The sequence below is a fragment of the Bos javanicus genome, chromosome 6, assembly GCF_032452875.1.
Source record: "Bos javanicus breed banteng chromosome 6, ARS-OSU_banteng_1.0, whole genome shotgun sequence".
NCBI lineage: Eukaryota > Metazoa > Chordata > Mammalia > Artiodactyla > Bovidae > Bos > Bos javanicus.
Genome location: NC_083873.1, coordinates 29,756,589 through 29,779,501, shown reverse-complemented (window position 1 = coordinate 29,779,501; position 22,913 = coordinate 29,756,589). Strand labels below are relative to the sequence as shown.

At 38.1% G+C, this 22,913-nt stretch overlaps 1 protein-coding gene across 24 annotated transcripts in view; it reads left to right on the top strand.

The window, feature by feature from the left end:
* The window catches only part of BMPR1B (bone morphogenetic protein receptor type 1B), a 454,161-nt gene that overhangs the window by 350,122 nt on the left and 81,126 nt on the right, over positions 1-22,913 (top strand). For 13 of the 24 annotated variants that reach the window (XM_061419616.1, XM_061419635.1, XM_061419638.1 and 10 more), the window contains one exon: positions 6,556-6,629. The exons of the other annotated variants lie outside the window; for them this stretch is intronic. The gene's annotated coding sequence lies outside the window, so the exon portion shown is untranslated. The remainder of the gene's footprint in view (positions 1-6,555; positions 6,630-22,913) is intronic. 24 annotated transcript variants of the gene reach the window in all.

Below are 22,913 nucleotides of genomic sequence, written 5' to 3'. Positions count from 1 at the left end.
CAGCTGGGTTTCATTTGTAAAGGTTTTGAGCAAATTTCGGTGCTTGCCAACAATAATATAGCAGTTGGCCAATGTGTTTTCTTTGTGGCAGCTTGGTGCCGTGTGGCAGGAGAGACCTGAATTCAGGATCAGGTGATTTTCTGGCCTCTTCCTGGCTTGACTGGAAGGACTTGAGGATTTTATGCAGGTGTTGCGGTGACCACTGGCTGGGTGAGGGGCCTGCTGCAGTGGCTAGTGAATGAGAATTAGTTGATGAGCAGTGGCAATCAGCAGTGATCCATTCGAGAAACCAGGAGTCTGCAGTTTTCCTCACAGCATGGTTCAGTGTGTTTCCGACATCAGAGTCACTAAAGGTCATTTTAAAGATGCAGTCCCCTATACCCCATCCCAGATCTACTGAACCAAGTATTTGGGAGCTGAGCCCAGAAAGCTGCAGTTGATTAAGCTACCTCAAGGGATTTGGCACACACTGCATTAGAGTTAATAAATTTCAGTTCATTCTTTACCTGCAGACAAAACCTCTAACCCCCCTTTTCTGACCAAGAAACTTATTTATATTAATGGTATTTAAAAAGAATTGTCAGAGTTTGTTTCAGAAATAACTTACCTACATACCTGGTTTTGGTGTTCTTTCTTAAGATACTGCATTAGTATAGCCTGTTGTTTAATGAAACAGTTGTCCTGGCATTATTAAAATATTGTCCCTAATGATGAAGAAGGGATCCTAAGTCTTAATTTATTTGGAAGAATCCAAATCTGGAATGAAGGATTTCTTGGAGGGTGAAACAAAAATGTGAATCCCAAATTAATGTACATTCAGGTACATTAATTAAGTCATTTCTCTCTCCAGATTGTCATAGGACATCTGGTTGGCTCTTGGAAATCTTTTCAGAGTTTGGCTCTGTGAACCACCTTCAGAAAGCTCCTTATTGTTGTTGAGACGCTTCTGAGCCCTGTTGTTGTTGAGTTGCTAAGTCCTGTCCAACTCTTTGCGATCCCATGGACTGCAGCACTCCAGGCTTCCCTGTCCTTCACTATATTCTGGAGTTTGCTCAAACTCATATCCATTGAGTTGGTGATGCTATCTAACCATGTCATCCACTGTTTCTTCCTTCTCCTGACCTCAATCTTTCCCAGTGTCAGGGTCTTTTCCAAAGAGTTGACTCTTTGCATCAGGTGACCAAAGTATTGGTGCTCCAGCATCAGTCCTTGCAATGAATATTCAGGGTTGATTTCCTTTAGGATTGACTGGTTGGATCTCCTTGCAGTCCAAGGGACTCTCAAGAGCCTTCTCCAGCACCACAGTTCGAAAGCATCAATTTTTCAGCACTCAGCCATCTTTATGGTCCAACCCTTACATCGATACATGGCTACTGGAAAAACCGTAGCTTTGACTAGATGGACCTTTGTCAGCAAAGTGATGTCTCTGCTTTTTAATACACTCTCTAGGTTGATCATACCTTTCCTTCCAACGACTAAGCGTCTTTCAATTTCATGGTTGCCATCACCGTCCACAGTGATTTTGGAGCCCAAGAAAATAAAATATGTCATTGTTCCCTGAGCCCTGTACCCCCCTCTAATTATATTCAACATGTTATTCCTAATGCAAATAGTTTGTCTTTGTAGAAATGTAGGCGGTTTTGGTGACTCTTCTGAAATAAACCAAGTCATAACTCTCTTCTTTGCTTCTGCTGGAAAAGTTCTATGCCAGAATTCTTACCTAGTGTTGTATTTTTGTTTTATTGGTTCTGAGTCCAGAATTGAGTTTTCCAGACAAACACTTATGAGTTCCAGGGCAGTATGGAAACACACCCAGGGAATGTGTGGTTTGAAGTGAGGATTGCCTCTTTAGAAGTGAATAGGGTAGTGACTGTTGTTGAAATGTCATTAAATGGAAATATACTTTTCACCTTATCTTCCTTTGGAAGTTAGCACTCAGGATAGTCACTTTAGAAAGTTCCTGCATCCCCTCAGGGACCTGATTTACAATAAACATACACATAGTGCTTAATGTAAGTAGCCAGCACCCCGGAAAATACAGCATGAAAAAAGGGTAAGAGAAGGGGCAGTCTGAGTGTTTGAGAATGTCTCATTTTCATGATCCATGTCATGCATGGGCTACATCTGCAGCTTTTTACAGTTTTTGGAGGAAGCTCAGCAATGCAGCTGTCTCTAATGTACTGTGAACCTTGAAAAGGAATTTCCTTTCAAGTAAGAGCGGAAGTAGTTCGTGTGTGGGATGATGGAGCTGAAGGTTTTCTTCAACAGAGAATAAAGTGCCATTATATAAACAAACATCTACACAACCTCAAGTAAGCCCAGTAAAAACAAATGCTACGGGCACCTACATTGCTGTTTGAAAAGACCTAGTTAATTTTAACGATCTACTTGTGTTCTCTCATTTTCACAAGGGAGGAAGCATGGGCACACAGTTGTTAGGCGACTTACCCAAATCTCACTGTTACTTCTAGTGGCTGAACCAGAATTTGGAGTTGCAGAGGTTTTGTTCTTGTTCTTTGAGGAATTACATTTAAATTGGACTTTATGATTTGTATTTAGGCTGAATCTTTGGAAGTCAAATTCTTTGCCACATGAACAATTTTATTTAAGAGACACATAGAAACACACACCACAAGTACCATAAATGAATATTCCAGGGTAAGAATAAAGCTCAGAGATGATAACTTCTGCTTAGATTTTCCCACTTACTATAATATGTAATATTTTGTAAAAAGTACCATATATTCAGCCACATTTAGACTGTCATAATTTAGTGCTTATATTTCCCTGGTGGCTCAGTGGTAAAGAATCCTCCTGCAATATAGGAGTCACGGGTTTGATCCCTGGGTCAGGAAGATCCCCTGGAGGAGGAAATAACAACTAATTCCAGTATTCTTGCCTGAGAAATCCCATGGACAGAGGAGCCTAGAGGGCTACAGTCCATGGGGTTGCAAAAGGGTCAGATATGACTTAGCAACTAAACAACACAACAATTTAGTGCTTACAGAAATGCAACTTATGTTCAGTTTGTTCTTAGCCATAGTACTTCGCCATCTGAGGTGGGAAGGCAAAATTAGCAACACAATTGAGTTATTTTCTAAGGAAAAAAAAACCTATCTTGCTGTGAAGAATGGAGCATCCTTCCCTTTTTCCTCTTCCTAAGATTTTCTGCAAATGTTATTCTAAAGAGATTACTTGTGAAGTATCCTGAGTAGCTCTGACTGCAAATAAGTAATATGATATGCAGCTTTACACAAAAGTGAATGCTCTCATCTCTCCAGATTTATTTCTTAATGCTAAAATTACAAGGTCATTGTTCCTTCCTATTGCAGGGTATCACTTATACATGGATCCTTTAGGTTTACACATTGAGTTTTATGGTCAGGAGCAGTAGCTGTAGAATGTTTTAGTATAATCGATGAACTGTCTTTACCAGATAAAATTGCTGTGGTGTTTATACTAATCTCTTCTACCTCTTCCTCAGTCACTGTGAATCCACACTGTGATTTTGCAAACTGAATACTTGGTCTTTTGTTCTGGGGCTTTGTTTTCATTTTTTAATTTCTTTTTAAGGAATTTTTGAATTTGTGCTGAAGATTTCTTATCACCTATTTGTACTTGGTGTGTGAGCATAATTATACACCCCATGAAAAAGTTCTGTAATGTTTTACTTCTTTGTCTAGATTCTTTGTTTATTATCCCCTTGGCTTTCAATAAATCAATACTTTATTTACAAAATAATCAAAATGGTCTAGGGCTTAAAAAGAAAAGTGTATACTTATAGTTCTGTTAGGTACTAAGCTAACAGACAATATTTTACTTGTGATTTTATAATTCACAAATCCAAGGATACAAATATCTTCATTGTAATCCATTCACTTGTAAATGCCTGTGTTTGTAGATAGTAAGTAAGCACTGAGCAAGTTAGGTATATTTGCTCTTCTAGATATAAAAACTTACTATGATGTTATAGTTTAATAGCTATAGTAATTAAAATAGTGTGGTTATGGCCCAGGGTAGCCATAGATTTGTGGGACATGATACAGAATCATATATATAAGGAAATAATATATCAGAGGGGACATTAGAGATCAGTGGGGAAAGGTAGACTTGTTTGAAAACCTCACTTCATACCATGTATAAAATTCATGAAACAGGAGAAAAATAATCATCTCCAAATATGTCGTAAAGCTAAAGGTGAAATTCAAAAAGTGAAAATGTTTAGAAGAAAATAATAGCTCATGTTCCATGTATTGTTATAAACACTTCATCATTTAAATGCACACAACATGAGATAGGTGCTCTTATCCCCCTATCCTATAAATGAAGAAACAGCTTCAGACAAGTAAATAATTTGTTTCAGATTACACAGTGATACATGGTAGAATATAGATTCAAATCAAGACAGATTGGTTCTTGTGTCCATTCCATTGGTAGCTATATAATACAGTGTCTCTTAGAGAAGAACATTTGTATGTGAAGACGCTCAGTCATGTCCGACTCTTTGCGACCCCGTGGACTGTAGCCCACCAGGCTCCTCTGTCCATGGGATTCTCTAGGCAAGAATACTGGAGTGGGTTGCCATTTCCATCAACATTTGTATAGCTTAAAGTTAAAAAAATGCAAAGATCACAGAACATAAAGATATTATTTTAGAATTTCTAAGCAGTTTAATTATTGGTAGTTCAACAAAGCAAATAACAAGCCAAAGGATGGCTTACATACTTGGAAAACATGTTACAAGACATGTAACTGAGAAAAATTTAATATCAATTATATATAAAGAATGTCTTCCTAAATGAGAAAAATACCAAAAAAGGGTCAGAAGACATGAACAGGCCATTGACAGAGTAGATGGAAGTACAGGAAAAGAAACTAAATAAGTAAAGTTAAAATAATATGAGCTACCAAGTTAAAATTAAGGAATAGGCAAAATAATCTGAGGTTATCAAGCCTTGGCAGGCATATGGAGAAATGGGAACTTTCAAGCACTGCTAATTGGAATCTAAGTTGTTCTCAACCATTTTCAAAAGTAATATATGATTTTTAGGTCTGGATCATATTTATATAGAAATATTCATAAGATAAAGCAATTGAGATATGCTGTCAAAAGCACAAGCAGCAATAAAATAATGTATAATACAAAGGATCATCAAAGAAAAATACATCATCAAGAAAGTGAGAGAAGAGCCCACAGAATGGAGAAAACACTTGCAAATCATATATCCAGTATTGGACTCCATTCCAGATTATATAAAGAACTCTTAAAACCAATAATAAAAGGTAATTCTTTTTTAAAATGGGAAAGGATTTTGACAGAAATTTCTCTAAAGAATATGTAGAGATGGCCAATGATCATATGAAAAGATGCTCAGTGTCATTAGCTATCAGTTCAGTTCAGTCACTCAGTCATGTCTGACGCTTTGTGACCCCATGCACTGCAGCACGCCAGGCTTCCCTGTCCACCACCAACTCCTGGAGCTTGATCAAATTCATGTCCATCGAGTTGGTGATGCCATCCACCTCTGTGGCCCCTTCTCCTCCTGCCTTCAGTCTTTACCAGCATCAGGGTCTTTTACAGTGACTTAGCTCTTCCTATCAGGTGGCCAAAATATTGGAGCTTCAGGTTCAGCATCAGTCCTTTCAATGAATATTCAGAACTGATTTCCTTTAGGATTGACTGGCTTGATCTCCTTGCAGTCCAATGGACTCTCAAGAGTCTTCTCCAACACCACAGTTCAAAAGCATCAATTCTTTAGCACTTAGCTTTCTTTGTACTCCAACTCTCACATCCATACATGACTACTGGAAAAACCATGGCTTTGACTAGACAGACCGGTGTTGGCAAAGTAATGTCTCTGCTTTTTAATATGCTGTCTAGGTTGGTCATAGCTTTTCTTACAAGGACCAAGCACCTTTTAATTTCATGGCTGCAGTAACCACCTGCAGTGATTTTGGAGCCCCCCAAAATAAACTCAGCCACTGTTTCCACTGTTTCCCCATCTATTTGCCATGAAGTGATGGGACCAGATGCCATGATCTTTGTTTTTTGAATGTTGAGTTTTAAGCCAGCTTTATCACTCTCCTCTTTCACCTTCATCAAGGGGCTCTTTAGTTCTTCTTCACTTTCTGCCATAAGGGTGGTATCATCTGCATATCTGAGTTTATTGATATTTCTCCTGGCAGTCTTGATTTCAGCTTGTGCTTCATCCAGTCCGGCGTGTCTCATGATGTACTCTGCGTATAAGTTAAATAAGCAGTGTGGCAATATACAGCCTTGACGAACTCCTTTCCTAGTTTTGAACCAGTCCATTGTTCCATATCCAGTTCTAACTGTTGCTTCCTGACCTGCATACAGATTTCTCAAGAGGCAGGTCAGGTGGTCTGGTATTCCCATCTCTTGAAGAATTTTCTCCAGTTTGTTGTGATCCACACAGTCAAAGGCTTTGGCATAGTCAATAAAGCAGATGTTTTTCTGGAACTCTCTTGCATTTTCTATGATCCAGCAGATGTTGGCAATTTGATCTCTGGTTTTTCTGCTTTTTCTAAATCCAGGTTGAACATCTGGAAGTTCATGGTTCATGTACTGTTGAAGCCTGGCTTGGAGTATTACTTTGCTAGCGTGTGAGGTGAGTGCAATGGTGTGGTAGTTTGAACATTCTGTGGCGTTGCCTTTCTTTGGGATTGGAATGAAAACTGACCTTTTCCATTCCTGTGTCCAGTCCTAAGTTTTCCAAATTTGCTGGCATATTGAGTATAGCACTTTCACAGCATCATCTTTTAGGATTTGAGATAGTTCAACTGGAATTCTCTCACCTCCTCTAGTTTTGTTCGTAGTAAGGCTCACTTGACTTCGTATTCCAGGATGTCTGGCTGTAGGTGAGTGATCACGCCATCGTAGTTATCTGGGTCATTAATATTTTTTTAAACAGTTCTGTGTGTTCTTCTTAATATTTTCTGCTTCTGTTACGTCCATACTGTTTCTGTCCTTTATTGTACCCATCTTTAGCTGTCAATGGCATTCAAATCAAAACCACGAGATACTTGTCCACCCACTAGAGTGGCTATAATCAAAAAGATAATAGCCAGTGTTGGCAGAGATGTGGAGAAATTGGAATCCTCATACACTACTTCTGGGAATAGAAAATGGTGTAACCGCTTTTGAAAAAACAGTCTGTCAGTTCCTCACAGTGTTAAACATTCAGTTACCATATGCTCCAGATGTTTCACTCCTGAGTATCTATCCAAGAGAAGTGAGAACCTAATGTCCCCACAGAATTTGTACATGTTCACAGCAGTGTTATTCATAATAGCCAGTAAGTGGAAAACTCGTATGTCCAGCAGCTGATGAATGGATAAACAAAATGTTGTGTATCTATATAGTAAAATATTCTTTGGCAATAAAAATTATGCTATAACTTGAATAAACTTTGAAAACATCATGCTATGTGAAAGAAGCCAGATTCTAAGAACACATATTGTCATATTGCATTTATATGAAAAGTCTAGAATTTAAAACTATACACTGATGTAAGAGAGGTTAGTAGCCTTAAGTTGCCTGGGATGGGGAGTCAGGGGCAAGAATAGGGAGTGACTGTTAATGGCTATGGGACTTGTTTGAGGGTGTTATGAAGATGTTCTAAAATTGCGTGGTGATATAATTGCAAAACTCTGTGCTAAAAAGGATTGAATTGAACATGTTAAATAGGTCAGTCTTACGGCATGTGAATTGTTTCTATAAAGCTCCGAAAATATTCATTGTTGTTGTTGTTCATTCACCCAGTTGTGTCCAGCTCTTTCGACCCCATGGACTGCAGCGCGCCAGGCCTCCCTGTCCCTTACCATCTCCTGGAGTTTGCCCAAGTTCATGTCCATTGTATCAGTGATGCCCTCTTATTCTCTGACGCCCTTTTCTCCTTCTGCCCTCAATCTTTCTCAGCATCAGGGACTTTTCCAATGAGTCGTCTCTTCGCATGAGATGACCAGAATACTGGCGCTTCAGCATCAGTCCTTCCAGTGAAGTAGGCTATTTATCTACTACTATGAAATATTCTAGTAGTAGATAAAAAGCCAATTTATGATAGTGGTGAATATGGTGGGAGAAGGGGTTGGTCCTCAATCGACTTTATTCTATAATTTATTCCTTTATGATAAAAAAAATCCCTGAAGACTGAACCCAATATTCTTTTTTTAGTGTATTTGTAGAATTTTATGTAATAAAAGAGATAACCCATAACAAAATTGAGTACATAGCCACACCCTTACCTTCCTTTCAGCTAGAAAGCACTATGGGTTTTTCTTTCCTCTAAAAATTAAAGGAGCTTTGTAGCTGGTGCTAGTGGTAAAGAATCTGGCTGCTAATGCAGAAGACATAAGAGATGTGGGTTTCATTCCAGGGTTGGGAAGATTTCCTGGAAAAGGTCATGACCACTTACTCTAGTATTCAAGACTTGGGTTCCAGAAAATGTTCTCTACAAGGAAAACACTAAATTCAGGTTCCTGTGTTGACTGTTATTTTCTTTTTCTGATATCAATTATAATAGTATTTTACTTGTGAAATCAGAATTTTAGTGAGGAGGCTTTGTTATTTTATTTAGTTGGTTTATGAGAAAAATTACTTGTGATTAAGAGTTACCATTAGTTCTGGTTAAGATCATATCATTTTTCCTTTGTTAAAACTTAGCAGAGTAGCCCACCTGCAACCCTGCTTGTTCAGTTATTGCTTTTGGGGACAATTGGTCTTCATAATTCTGTATCTGGGCCTTATGGGGATCTGTTAATTTGCCTATGAATCTTTATCATTAACTGTCTCTACAGAGATTAATAGATCGTCCTAGGGACAGAGAGCATGCCTATAGGCTAGGAAGCCTCTTTCCAAGCTTTGCTCCTTGTTACTGTAGCAGAAACGCCTTTCCTGTAGAGTAGCTGGAAAACTGCCCACCCTGACAAGCCCTTCTCAGATAGCAGTAACTCATAGTCATAACAAAAACATTTTTCCCCCAGAATATTGTTTCATACTTCTCCCACTCAGGGCCATGGCCATCATTAGGATGGGAAAATGACCCCAGGGCCTTGAGGTTTGTACATCAGAGTATTAACAACAAGTGATGCTAAAGCTGATTCAGGATAAGCTGGCATGTGGTTGTGACAGCATTCAAATACTGTTGAAATACGTTTGCTCTATAGAGTACAGCTTAAGCAAGAGTTCTTTTGTTGAATTCTAGAACCTATAAACATAAGCGTGATTGGAATAGTTTACTTAGAGTCAAAGGATGAAAAAATGTGCAGAGCCAGAAGTCTGTGTAGGGAAACGGATGACACATGAAAGCTAGATTGTGACTAGACAGCAAGTGGTTTTCAAATTGTGGTCCCTGCATCAGTGTAACATGGGGACCTGTTGGAAATATAAATTCTCGTGTCCCAACCCAGATCTACTGAATCAAAATCTCCAGGGAATGCATCCAGAAAACTTTGTTTTTAACAAGCCGTCCGGTTGATACAGATGTGTGGTTAAAGTTTGAGAACTTTGAACTAAAATTATGTGGCTTTGTGAGTAAACTTGAACTTTATCCCACAGGCAATGGAAATTCATGGAGGGTTCGTGAGCTGAGTTATGGTATGATTGGTGTTTTAGTTAGATAATGGAGTCTTCTGCCTTCTTTTTCTAATAAAGGAATTTCAGTTTAGAAAAAATTAAAAATGCTACCACATCTAGCTATGTGATTGATTGCATATGTTTCAGAAGTGTCTATTATTTTGTAGTATTTTATAATTAAATATGAGTTGTTTAAGGACTTAATAGAACTTTGGAACTTTCAAACTTGAATGATTTTTATTCTCTCTAAATTATAAAATGATGCTTTCTTTTGTATGCTGTTTTGTTCCCTACACTGAAAACACTTTGCAGTTTTAATAGGACCTAGGTGTACTCTTAAATTCTAAAGATATTCTCCAAATAATTTTAGAAAATGTCTGAGGGCGTTTCCCAGGTCACTTTACTGTGTAATTTTTTCCCAAGTATGTTTTGCCTTTTAAATGTTTTCATTTTTCCTCTTAATCTTGTTTTGCATCAGTAACACATGATGTGTTGGCATCTTCGGGAATTGCACATTTGTTCCAAGTGAAAAGGACTAGGTTCAGAAAATCTAGTCAGCCAGAAAATTTACCCAACAGAAACCTATATTGAATTTAAAAATAATGTGCTCACATTTTCCATCAGAACTAAAATGGATTGAAGTCAGGAAGCCTCTATGAGAAGTTGACTGGGCTCTGCCTTCCATGAACATGGCTTCTTGTGTGGCTCAGTGGTAAACAATCTGCCTGCCAATGCAGGAGACGCAGGTTCTATCCCTGGGTTGGGAAGATCCCCTGGAGAAAGAAGGCAATGGCACCCTACCCCAGTACTCTTGCCTGGAAAATCACATGGATGGAGGAGCCTGGTGGGCTGCAGTCCATGGGGTCGCTAAGAGTTGGACACGACTGAGCGATTTCACTTTCACTTTTCACTTTTCACTTTCATGCATTGGAGAAGGAAATGGCAACCCACTCCAGTGTTCTTGCCTGGAGAATCCCAGGGACAGGGGAGCCTAGTGGGCTGCCGTCTATGGGGTCGCACAGAGTCGGACACGACTGAAGTGACTTAGCAGCAGTAGCCAGTATTCTTGCCTGGAAAAATTCCATGGACAGAGGAGCCTGGTGGACCTCAGTCCATGGGGTTGCCAAGAGTTGGACATGACTGAGCTGAGCACACATGTGCTACCTGAACAGCATAACCAAATATGTCGTTTAGTCCTGTAACTTGTAGACAATGTGGCGAAAAAGATCTTCTTTCCAGAAGTCTGGCATGGGGCTGACTGTAAAGATCTGATTTTTATCAACCCTCTCTTTAGGAGTCTTTAAGATTTAAAATTCAGTACAATGATTTATTTTACTTCCAGATGGTCTTATTTTTATGTTAACTGGAATGCTGGTATTAAGATCCAATAAGATGGGAAGGAGGAAGCAGGAGAGGAGGGACAAATTAGGAGTTTGGGATTAACAGATACACACTACTAATATATAAACATTGCAGACCTACTGGATAGCACAGTATCTCTATTGAATATAGAGAAGTGTATTCAGTATGTTATAATAACCTAAAGTGGAAATGAATCTGAAAAAAGTGTGTGTGTGTATGTATACACACATACACACTTTGTTGTACATCTGAAACATTGTAAATCTACTATACTTCAATTAAAAAAAAATGCAGTAAGCATTTTTAATCTTTAATGATCTAATTCTATAAATATCCTAACACATATTATACTCGGATCTTGGCTCAGAGTTAACTATTTGGGAGAAAGCAGGAGTCTTTTCTGATGGGATTCAAAATAATTGAATTTTAATTGTTTCCCAGCTACTGAATATTATGTGACTTTGGACATAAGCTTCAGTGTCTCAGGATGAGGTGACACGTTAAAATATTTAAATAGTTCATATGAGAAGTTGGTTTGGGGCACAGATACTGTTTTAAAAATAAACATAGAATGACTCGGAGAAACCACTTATTCCTTAATTTAACATACTTTAATTGCATACCTAGTATCTTCCAGTGTTGTAATATGCCCTTTGGGTTCAAGAAAAATATTCCATGATTACATCCTGGAGGGGAGGCAGGCACATACAAAGACTACTTTGGGAATGGGTGGGTGTGTATCTAACTTAAAAGGAGATATCTACTGAGTTTCCAATTAAAGGCTGATAAGGAGTTATTTGAGCAAAACAGATAGCCAGAGGGACCAACCTGAGCAAAATTCCAGAGAGCCCCGAGAGAGCACGGTGTGGCCAGAGGATTGAGTTTATTTAGTATAACTGCAGAGTTAGAGGTGAGGGGCAGTGAGTGGCTAATTTGAGATTGTAAGCAGGGCTGAAGAGATGAAGGTGTGTGTGAACCGGAGATGCAGAGATCAATGACTACTTTTTAGAAGGAAGTAACATACATAATCGTATTTCCCACTGTCTTTTGGTTAATGGCAGTTTCCTGCCTGCAGTTAATTAGGACCAAACCTTGGCATTATCCTTATCTCTTCTTTATGTCTCACGTAGTGCATATAGTCCATTAGAGAATTATTCCAAGACTATTTTTTAGGGCTCCATGTACTCCACTTCAGAATCCTCTTGAGACTACCCCTTCCTGCTGTCATGGGTGTGTGTGTGCTCAGTTGCTTCAGTCGTGTCCGACTCTTTGCGACCCTGTGGACTGTAGCCTGCCAAGGTCCTCTCTCCATGGGATTCTCCAGGCAAGAATACTGGAGTGGATTGTCATGCTCTCCTCCAGGGGATCTTCCTGACCCAGGGATTGAACCCCCGTCTCCTGCATTGCAGGCGGATTCTTTACCCACTGAGCCACCTCTTGTGAAGGCATTGCCCTGTTTTATGAAGATGAAATTGGACACTCACTTAACCTCTTGGTCCCCTGCCTTGGGGCTTCTTTAATGCAACACGGGGAAGCAATGTGTGCTGACACACAGCTTGAAAGGAAGGGCCATACACGACCAGTGGGGTATGGTAGGAGCCGAGCCAGAATGGAGATACTGAGATTCATGTCATGGTACCTCTGGCGAGGTGAGCTAGTTAACTCATCCTCAGATTGCCTATGTTTTTTCTTTCCTGTTTCACAGCCCTGGCTGATTCCTGGATGACATTGCCGGTAAACTGCCTGTTGGCAAGCAGTTGTCTTAGGCTCTACTTTCTTGGAAATTAAAGTAATAATGCCTTCAAAACACATCTTGAATTTGACCGCTTCTCATCACCCCTGCCACTGCCATCCGTGTTCAAACCACAGTCAGCACCCGTCTGAATCATGCACTCACTGCTTCACTGTCGGTGCCTGCAGTCATCTAAGTGCTCTCTGCTTTGATTTTTGTCCCTATAGTCCATCTTTGGCACAGCAACCAGAGGAAAAAGTTCCCACAAGGCCCTCTCAGATCCGTCTCTTTTTCTTCTATGACCTCCCCTCCTACTACCGTGCCTCTTTCTGGACAAACCTGTGCCTCATGCTCTTCAGTGACCCCAGGTACACTTCCACCTCAGGGCTCTTGCTTTCTTCTGTCTGGAACACTCCCACTTCATAGCTCACTCTCACCGCCTTTCCCTTCCCAGAAATGACTGCCTCAGAGAGGAGATTCTGACTGTCCTCTTTAAAATAACAACCACGCCCTACATCTTCTATCTCCTTTCTCTGCTTTATTTCTCCACATTGCACATAACATAATGTGCTTTCATCTTGACTTGACTTCTCTTTTCTCCAGTAACTGTCAGCTTTGTCAGGGCAGGGAATTGTGTCTTTTTCTGTTCATTATTACATCCTTGGGCAGAACCTGCTACCTGGTAGGTGTTTCCAAATAACTGTTTAGTTAAGCAAATAAATGAATGTGTATTTTAGAAAATGTAGTTCTGGTTATAGTATAAGATGGTTAGAGGAAGGTAGGGCTAGAGATTGGGAGCCTGTTGTAGACCACCAGGTAAGAAATGGTGAGGGCTACATTTGGAATCTTTTAACAATATCAGTAGAGAGTTAAGGAAGGATTCCAGAAAAATTTAGAAGATTGAAATGATTGTATTGCTAATGGATTGGATATAATGGATATAGAGAGGGAGACATCCAGGAAGATTCTTGGGTTTTTCTTTGGCAGCTGTGAGGATGATGGGTATGCTTATCAGAAAGAAACTGAAGACAGTTTAGGTTTAGAAAGAACAAGGATAGGCTGGAGAGGCTTCAGGAAGGAGGAAGAACTTCAGATTTAAATACGTTGAGTTTGGTATATCAGCAAGACCTCTTAGCATGAAGTGTTAGTTTCATAGTCAGTTGACTATAAAAGGACTAGAGCTCAGAAGAGGACACTTGTGTCTAATAAGTGGATTGTGTCTTGAGATGGGCCTTACGCAAATCAAGCAAGGGAAAACCGTGCACTACAGCATGTTCCTATAGGAGTATAGGAATGCCTACTGTTGCCAGGGGGGAAAGTGGCTCTTGTTTTAAAAAAGTTTGAAAGAAGAAATCCTTGAAAAAGAGAAAAGAAAAAAGGGAACTGTCTGATTCATTTTTGTTGGTACACTTTGAAAGAATGAAAACAGCATTTATCTTCAGTGAAGTGTCTAAGTACCTCTAGAATACAAAGAAGTTAGCCTTTACCTTGCCCTGGCTAGCCTCAAACACTCTGTTTTGCTTTCACAGCCATCTTCTTTTATTGAAAACACGTTGAAGTACATTTTTTTCCTTTAGTCACCGGAAATGAGTACGTTCTTTAGTAAAACATCCAGAATGCATGTAATGAAAAATGTTTAATGTTTCGAGTAAGATTCCTGGTATATATGTATCTATTGAGTAATATAAGTTTTCAGTGACTGTGTTCTCCACTTATATGCTTTTCACCTATTTTGAAGCTCAGATTTTTGCCAATAGCTTTCATACCTCTGGTGATTTTTATTACCTTATTTAGTAGAGGAGAGGAAAGCATCTTGAACTGGTCTTCAGCCTAGACATTTATTTAACAAATTGATTTCTCAAGGGGCAACACTGTTGGAAGAGATTACTATACACAAATCTCTGGGCCGAGAGTGGATAGAGATGAGAAAGATACTGCCAAGGAAATTTATAGAAACAAAACCCAAATCACTCTGTGCTGTGATCATCTTGTAGTTGGTGAGTGCACCTTAGCTTTGGTTGAAATCTTGGACTTGCTATTTGAATTTAATCCTTGCTGTTTGATCTCATGTGGACAATTTACATTTCACTAAGATGTGAATGATCTTATAGTCTTAGCTTTCATTGGGCACAGGGGCATTAGTGGCTGCACTGCCTGAATTGCCATCAATAGAGAATGGATTCTGAGGACATGTTGTTGAGTTGCCATGTCCTTCTTTTGTGACCCCATGGACTGCAGCAGCGTGCCAGGCTTCCATGTCCTTCACTATCTCCTGGAGTTTTCCCAGATTCAGGTCCACTGAGTCAGACATACAGTGAGTCTGACATACAATGAGTCACTCACTGAGTCTGAGGACACACATTAGATCTCAACTATATTGCTGATAGTGAAATTAAACTTTTTATTAGGTTGAAACCACAATTCAAGGGCCCAAGGTAATTCAGATTTAATTAAAAGAACTTTTTATATTTATTTAAGAAACTTGGGTATTTTAGGAAACTTTGAAAACCAAGAATAACTGAATCAAGTTTCTCCATAGAAATACCATGAATAGGAAGCATGTGTGTGTGTATATTTTCGTCAGGAACTGGTCCACATTTTGATGGGGGCTGGCAAGTCCCTAGCTCGGCAGTCGACAAGCTGCAGACTCAGGAGAGCCAGTAGTATAGTTAGAGTCCAGACAGAGATACAGAGATCAGGAGTTTAAGACCCAGGAAGAGAGCTGATACTTCAGTTGGAATCTGAAGGCAGGAAAAATGTGACGGCCCAGCTTGAAGACATAAGATATGAGGCATTCCCTCTTTTTTGGAGAGTCAACCTTTTTGTCCTGTTCAGACCTTCAACCGATTAGGGAGGGCAATCTGCTTTCTGCAGTCTCTCAGATGTTAGATTCATCCCAAACACCCTCCCAGAAATACCAGATAATGTTTGACCAGATATCTGGTACCCACAATCCAGTCAAGTTGGCATATAAAGTTAATCATCCCAATAACACTATTTTAAAATCTTTTCAACTACATTCAGTTAATAAAGCGTTTAGGTATAGCTCTGTAGATTCAGCAGAGAGTAAGACATTTTGAGTATCTAAAGAAGTAAAGAACAGGTGTCAGGTAATGCTTAATAAGACTAAAATAAAGTAAATAAAGTAATAAAAGATACAAGTTTTTAGTATTTATGTTCTTCACCAGGATATTTTTCATGTATATTGAAGCTTACTCAGTTGTGTCTGACTCTTTGTGACCCCATGGACTGTAGCCCACCAGGCTCCTCTGTCCTTGAAATTCTTCAAGCCAGAATACTGGAGTAGCTAGCTGTTCCTTTCTCTAGGGGATCTTCCCAACCCAGGGATCTAATCCAGGTCTCCTATATTACAGGCAGATCTTTACCATCTGAGCCACCAGGGAAATCCTGAAGCTTACTACATGGGACTAAAAATTAAGTTTCTTATTCTGAACTTTAAATTATTAAACAGATATTAAGAAAACCATATACTTACTTTTCCATTTTTTAATTCCTTTTTAAATTTGTTTAAATCACAATGCATATTCGTCTGGAAGGTGGTAGCATAATCATAAAGAACCAATAAAAGCTTAGTCTGTTTAAAAAAAAAAGTGCTAGTGGATACCACAAGAAAAAAATTTCTTTTTTTTTTTAATTTTGATTTTTTTTTTAATTTTTTAAAAAATTTTAAGTCCTCTATTATTCCTTTAATTTTCACTTTTATAACCTACTATTACTTTGCAAAAAAAAAGACCCTATTTTTTTAAAAGCAAACTTCATATATATATTTTTTATAATTTTTTTGATCTTGTTTCTTTTTTTTTTTTATCTTCTTTTCTTTAACATTGTATTTTTGAAATTCCAAACTGTACTCTAGATTTTTAATTTTAGCTTTTTGGTATTTGTTATCAATTTTGTACCTATATATATATATATTTTTTTTTTTTAAGAATTTTTGTTACTTTTTTTTTCTCTCTTTCTTTCTCTTCTTCTTTTATATAACATTGTATACCTGAAATTCCAAACTCAACTGTAGATTTTTAATTTATGCTTTTTGGTATTTGTTATCAACTTTGTACCTATATTTTCTTTATAATTTTTACAACTTTGTTTTTGTTTGTTTTCTCTCTTTCTTTTTCTTCTTTTTTTTTAACATTGTATTTTTGAAATTCCAAACTCTACTCTAGATTTTTAACTTTTGCTTTTTGGTATTTTTTATCAATTTTATATCTATATTTTCTTTATAATTTTTGCAACTTTTTTTTTTTTTCTCTCTTTCTTTTCCTTCTTCTTTTCTTTAACATTGTATTTTTGAAATTCCAAACTCTACTCTAGATTTTTAATTTTTGCTTTTATGTATTTGTTACCAATTTTGTACCTTTAAGAACCCAATCTTCAGTACCCATTTTTCACTAGGGAGCGAGATTACTGGCTTGACTGCTCTCTCTCCCTTTGGACTCTCCTTTTTCTCCACCAGGTCGCCTGTGTCTCCTCCCTAACCCCTCTCTACCCAACTCTGTGAATTTCTGTGTGTTCCAGATGGTGGAGAACACTTAGGGAACTGATTACTGGCTGGATCTGTCTCCCTCCTTTTCATTCCCCCCTTTTATCCTCCTGCATACCTCTGCCTCCTTCCTCCTTCTTCTCTTCTCTGTATAACTCCGTGAACATCTCTGAGCGGTCCAGTTGTGGAGTGCACATAAGGAAGTGATTACTGGCTAGCCCACTCTCTCCTCTATTGATTCCACATCATCTCATCCGGGTCACCTCTAACTCCCTCCTCCCTCTTCTCTTCTCCACGTAACGCTGTGAACCTCTCTGGGTGACCCTCACGGCGGAGAAACTTTTCATCTTTAACGTAGATGTTTTATCAATGGTGCTGTATAGAAGGAGAAGTTTTGAAACTACTGTAAAAATAAGACCGATAACTGGAAGCAGGAGGCTTAAGTCCAAACCCTGACTCCAGGGAACTCCTGACTCCAGGGAACATTAATTGACAGGAGCTCATCAAACACCTCCATACCTACACTGAAACCAAGCACCACACAAGGGCCAACAAGTTCCAGGGCAAGACATACCAAACAAATTCAGCCCTGAGCTCCAAGATACAGGCTTCCCAAAGTCATCCCCAAACCATAGACATCTCATAACTCATTACTGGACACTTCATTGCACTCCAGAGAGAAGAAATCCAGCTCCACCCACCAGAACACCGACACAAGCTTCCCTAACCAAGAAACCTTGACAAGCCACCTGTACAAACCCACACACAGCGAGGAAATGCCACAATAAAGAGAACTCCACAAACTGCCAGAATACAGAAAGGACACCCCAAACTCAGCAATTTAAACAAGATGAAGAGACAGAGGAATACCCAGCAGATAAAGGAACAGGATAAATGCCCACCAAACCAAACAAAAGAGGAAGAGATAGGGAAGCTACCTGATAAAGAATTCAGAATAATTATAGTGAAATTGATCCAAAATCTTGAAATCAAAATGGAATCACAGATAAATAGCCTGGAGACAAGGATTGAGAAGTTGCAAGAAAGGTTTAACAAGGACCTAGAAGAAATAAAAAAGAGTCAATATATAATGAATAATGCAATAAATGAAATTAAAAACACTCTGGAAGCAACAAATAGTAGAATAACAGAGGTAGAAGATAGGATTAGTGAATTAGAAGATAGAGTGGTAGAAATAAATGAATCAGAGAGGAAAAAAGAAAAACGAATTAAAAGAAATGAGGACAATCTCAGAGACCTCCAGGACAATATTAAACGCTACAACATTCGAATCATAGGGGTCCCAGAAGAAGAAGACAAAAAGAAAGACCATGAGAAAATACTTGAGGAGATAATAGTTGAAAACTTCCCTAAAATGGGGAAGGAAATAATCAAAAGTCCAAGAAACCCAGAGAGTCCCAAACAGGATAAACCCAAGGCGAAACACCACAAGACATATATTAATCAAATTAACAAAGATCAAACACAAAGAACAAATATTAAAAGCAGCAAGGGAAAAACAACAAATAACACATAAGGGAATTCCCATAAGGATAACAGCTGATCTTTCAATAGAAACTCTTCAAGCCAGGAGGGGATGGCAAGACATACTTAAAGTGATGAAAGAAAATAACCTACAGCCAGATTATTGTACCCAGCAAGGATCTCATTCAAATATGAAGGAGAAATCAAAAGCTTTACAGATAAGCAAAAGCTGAGAGAATTCAGCACCACCACACCAGCTCTCCAACAAATACTAAAGGATATTCTCTAGACAGGAAACACAAAAACGGTGTATAAATTCGAACCCAAAACAATAAAGTAAATGGCAACGGGATCATACTTATCAGTAATTACCTTAAACGTAAATGGGTTGAATGCCCCAACCAAAAGACAAAGACTGGCTGAATGGATACAAACACAAGACCCCTACATATGTTGTCTACAAGAGACCCACCTCAAAACAGGGGACACATACAGACTGAAAGTGAAGGGCTGGAAAAAGATTTTCTGTGCAAATAGGGACCAAAAGAAAGCAGGAGTAGCAATACTCATATCAGATAAAATAGACTTTAAAACAAAGGCTGTGAAAAAAGACCAAGACGGTCACTACATAATGATCAAAGGATCAATCCAAGAAGAAGATATAACAATTATAAATATATATGCACCCAACACGGGAGCACCACAATATGTAAGATAAATGCTAACAAGTATGAAAGGAGAAATTAACAATAACACAATAATAGTGGGAGACTTTAATACCCCTCTCACACCTATGGATAGATCAACTAAATAGAAAGTTAACAAGGAAACACAAACTTTAAACGATACAATAGACCAGTTAGACCTAATTGATATCTATAGGACATTTCATCCCAAAACAATGAATTTCACCTTTTTCTCAAGTGCACATGGAACCTTCTCCAGGATAGATCACATCCTGGGCCATAAATCTAGCCTTGGTAAATTCAAAAAAATAGATATCATTCCAAGCATCTTTTCTGACCACAATGCATTAAGATTAGACCTCAATTACAGGAGAAAAACTATTAAAAATTCCAACATATGGAGGATGAACAACACCCTGCTGAATAACCAACAAATCACAGAAGAAATCAAAATTTGCACAGAAACAAATGAAAATGAAAACACAACAACCCCAAACCTGTGGTACACTGTAAAAGCAGTCCTAAGGGGAAAGTTCATAGCAATACAGGCACACCTCAAGAAACAAGAAAAAAGTCAAATAAATAACCTAACTCCACACCTAAAGCAACTAGAAAAGGAAGAAATGAAGAACCCCAGGGTTAGTAGAAGGAAAGAAATCTTAAAAATTAAGGCAGAAATAAATGCAAAAGAAACAAAAGAGACCATAGCAAAAATCAACAAAGCCAAAAGCTGGTTCTTTGAAAGGATAAATAAAATTGACAAACCATTAGCCAGACTCATCAAGAAACAAAGGGAGAAAAATCAAATCAATAAAATTAGAAATGAAACTGGAGAGATCACAACAGACAACACAGAAATACAAAGGATCATAAGAGACTACTATCAACAATTATATGCCAGTAAAATGGACAACGTGGAAGAAATGGACAAATTCTTAGAAAAGTACAACTTTCCAAAACTCGACCAGGAAGAAATAGAAAATCTTAACAGACCCATCACAAGCACGGAAATTGAAACTCTAATCAAAAATCTTCCAGCAAAGAAAAAAAATTTCTTCAGCGTGTTTTGCCCCTGTGTTGCATTATTCTGTTCCTGCATAATATTTGTGGTCCCCTGTTTGGTGCCATGTGTTTCTGAATTCAGGTAATATAAAATGTTTCTGTGCTTACTGGATACTGTAGGTAAACCAAATTTTGATATTATTTAATTTTAAAAGAATGAGAGTCTTTATAACTATATGTATAATTATTTAGCCACAGAGCATAGCTTATTAAATGGCCATTACAGATGTGTTTCCTCTTCCCATCTCACCGTCCCCAGTTCCAGCTAAACTTTAGGAAGTGAAAAATACAAAGCAGCTGGGAAAATGATTGTAAGAATTTAACAGCTGTATTTGAATGACTTAAATATTTTAGAGTCAAGTACAAAATAAAAATTATCTGATTATTGTTTAATAAAATTTCTTAAAGATATTTAAATGAATTAGGTCTTTGAATTTGGCTCATTTTTGGAAATTATAGAGGGGCTTCACTAAATAAACATATTTACTTTCTTCTGTCTTAATTTCCCAAAATTTAACTGAGGTATCTTTTATATCTGGTTTTATGATAATGACAAAGTAGTTATTTTCACAATTCAGGGACTTTGGGGAGGTCTTTTTATAGAAACATATTTATCTCTCATTGAGGAAACAACAGTTTTAAAAGGGGAAAAGTTATTGCTATATGTCTGAAAATAACAAACATGTTTTCCCCTTTCTTACAGTAAATCAGATGGGGTGGGTTTTGGAGAGACGTGTTCTCATGGAGTTAATATTTGACTTTCCAGCTCATTTGCATTTGGCTGACCTTGGGAACTCTGGCATGGCCTTGGTATCTTGTGAGATCTCCCACCTTTTGGCAATGGGAGGAAATATTTGAGGCTACGGCTTCATCAGAAGTCAATCATTATGATAATACACTCCCTGACAGCTGTGTAGGATTAATGTAAAATGCAACACTTTGGTGAATGCTTTCTTTGAAGACTCAAATCCAGTGTGAAAACATTCTTTAATGCAAAAGATTTGTGGCACTTTCATAATAGCTGGGCCTGCCCTGTTGATTTAGATCAAAATCATTTCCTCCCAACATCATAACTATTTTACTGTTCAGTGGTGCAGAAGGCATCATCAATAGTTAGTGAAGTGTTTTGGATCATTTGGAATTGGATGACTGATAAAAATGAAAATATCTCTAACAGATTGTGCTGTGGTGGACTTCTTACAAAGGCAAAAATAAAAGTTATCGCTACACTAAGAATTTTCTTAAGTGTTCAAATGATACGAACCATTTGGGTAAACATCTAATACAATACTGAATGTTTACAATTCCATTTAAGACTTTCATCATGCCTACTCTACTTTGGAATCTTAACTGTTTTCTCTTTCAGCTTTTAGGGAAAGGAAACACCACTTCTTTTACTGTATAATGAATATTTATGAAGTCCTTTGACAATTAGGGCTCATTAAAATTCACTTCAAAAGAAAATAGATAAAACACTTTTAAGACCAGAGCAGAATGTGGTGGCAAATAGTAACTCACATCTCTCTCTCCTTTAAGTCAGAAACACTCTGCAAATGAACTGATAGTCTTAGTCCAGGTTCAATGCATGAGACAGGGTGCTCAGGGCTGGTGCACTGGGATGACCCAGAGGAATGGGATGGGGAGGGAGGTGGGAGGGGGTTCAGGATGGGGAACACATGTACACCCGTGGCTGATTCATATCAATATATGGCAAAAACCACTACAATATTGTAAAGTAATTAGCCTCCAATTAAAATAAATAAATTAAAAAAAATAAAAATGATTGTAGGTTTAAATATGGTGGATGTCTTTGATTATCACACGGTGACTGTGATTTTGTATTGACTGTTGCCATGGTGAGTCTTTTTTCTGTAGATACTAGGAGATCCTGTTTTAATATGGCATATCTGTTAATGGGAAGGAGACCAGTCTTTGTTTGGAGTCAGACTTCTTGTTTAAAATCTGTTTCAACTCTCTCTTGTTCTGTGACCTTGTGCAAGTTGTCAGGGCCTCAGTTTCTGCATTTTAATATGGGGGAAATAACACTGTAGGACTCATAAGCTTGTTGGAAGAAGCAACAAGAGTTATTGCAGAAAAACACTGCAGATAGTTCCTGGCGCATTAGTTTTCTGTTTTGAGAAATCTTTTCTTTCAATTTGAAAAGATCTTTGTTTCTCCTGGCTGAGGTTGTGCAAAGGAATCGTCAGTGAATCCTCACTTCTTATGGGTAGCATTTTAGCTTCCTTTTTCATCTCTGTTTTTCTCCATTCTTTCTTCCCAGGACCCCAGGCCTCTGTGTCTTGCCACTTGCAGCTACCTTAGACTGCAGTCTTCTCTTAGTTCAAATATGTCACACAGAATATGAGGATGCATAAATATATATTCAGTCATTTACCAAAGCACAGTCTTTTTTGAATGAGAAATTGCTGAAGTTAAGGTATTTTGAAGTAAGAGCACTTGTAACATCTTTGCTATTATTCCATGTAT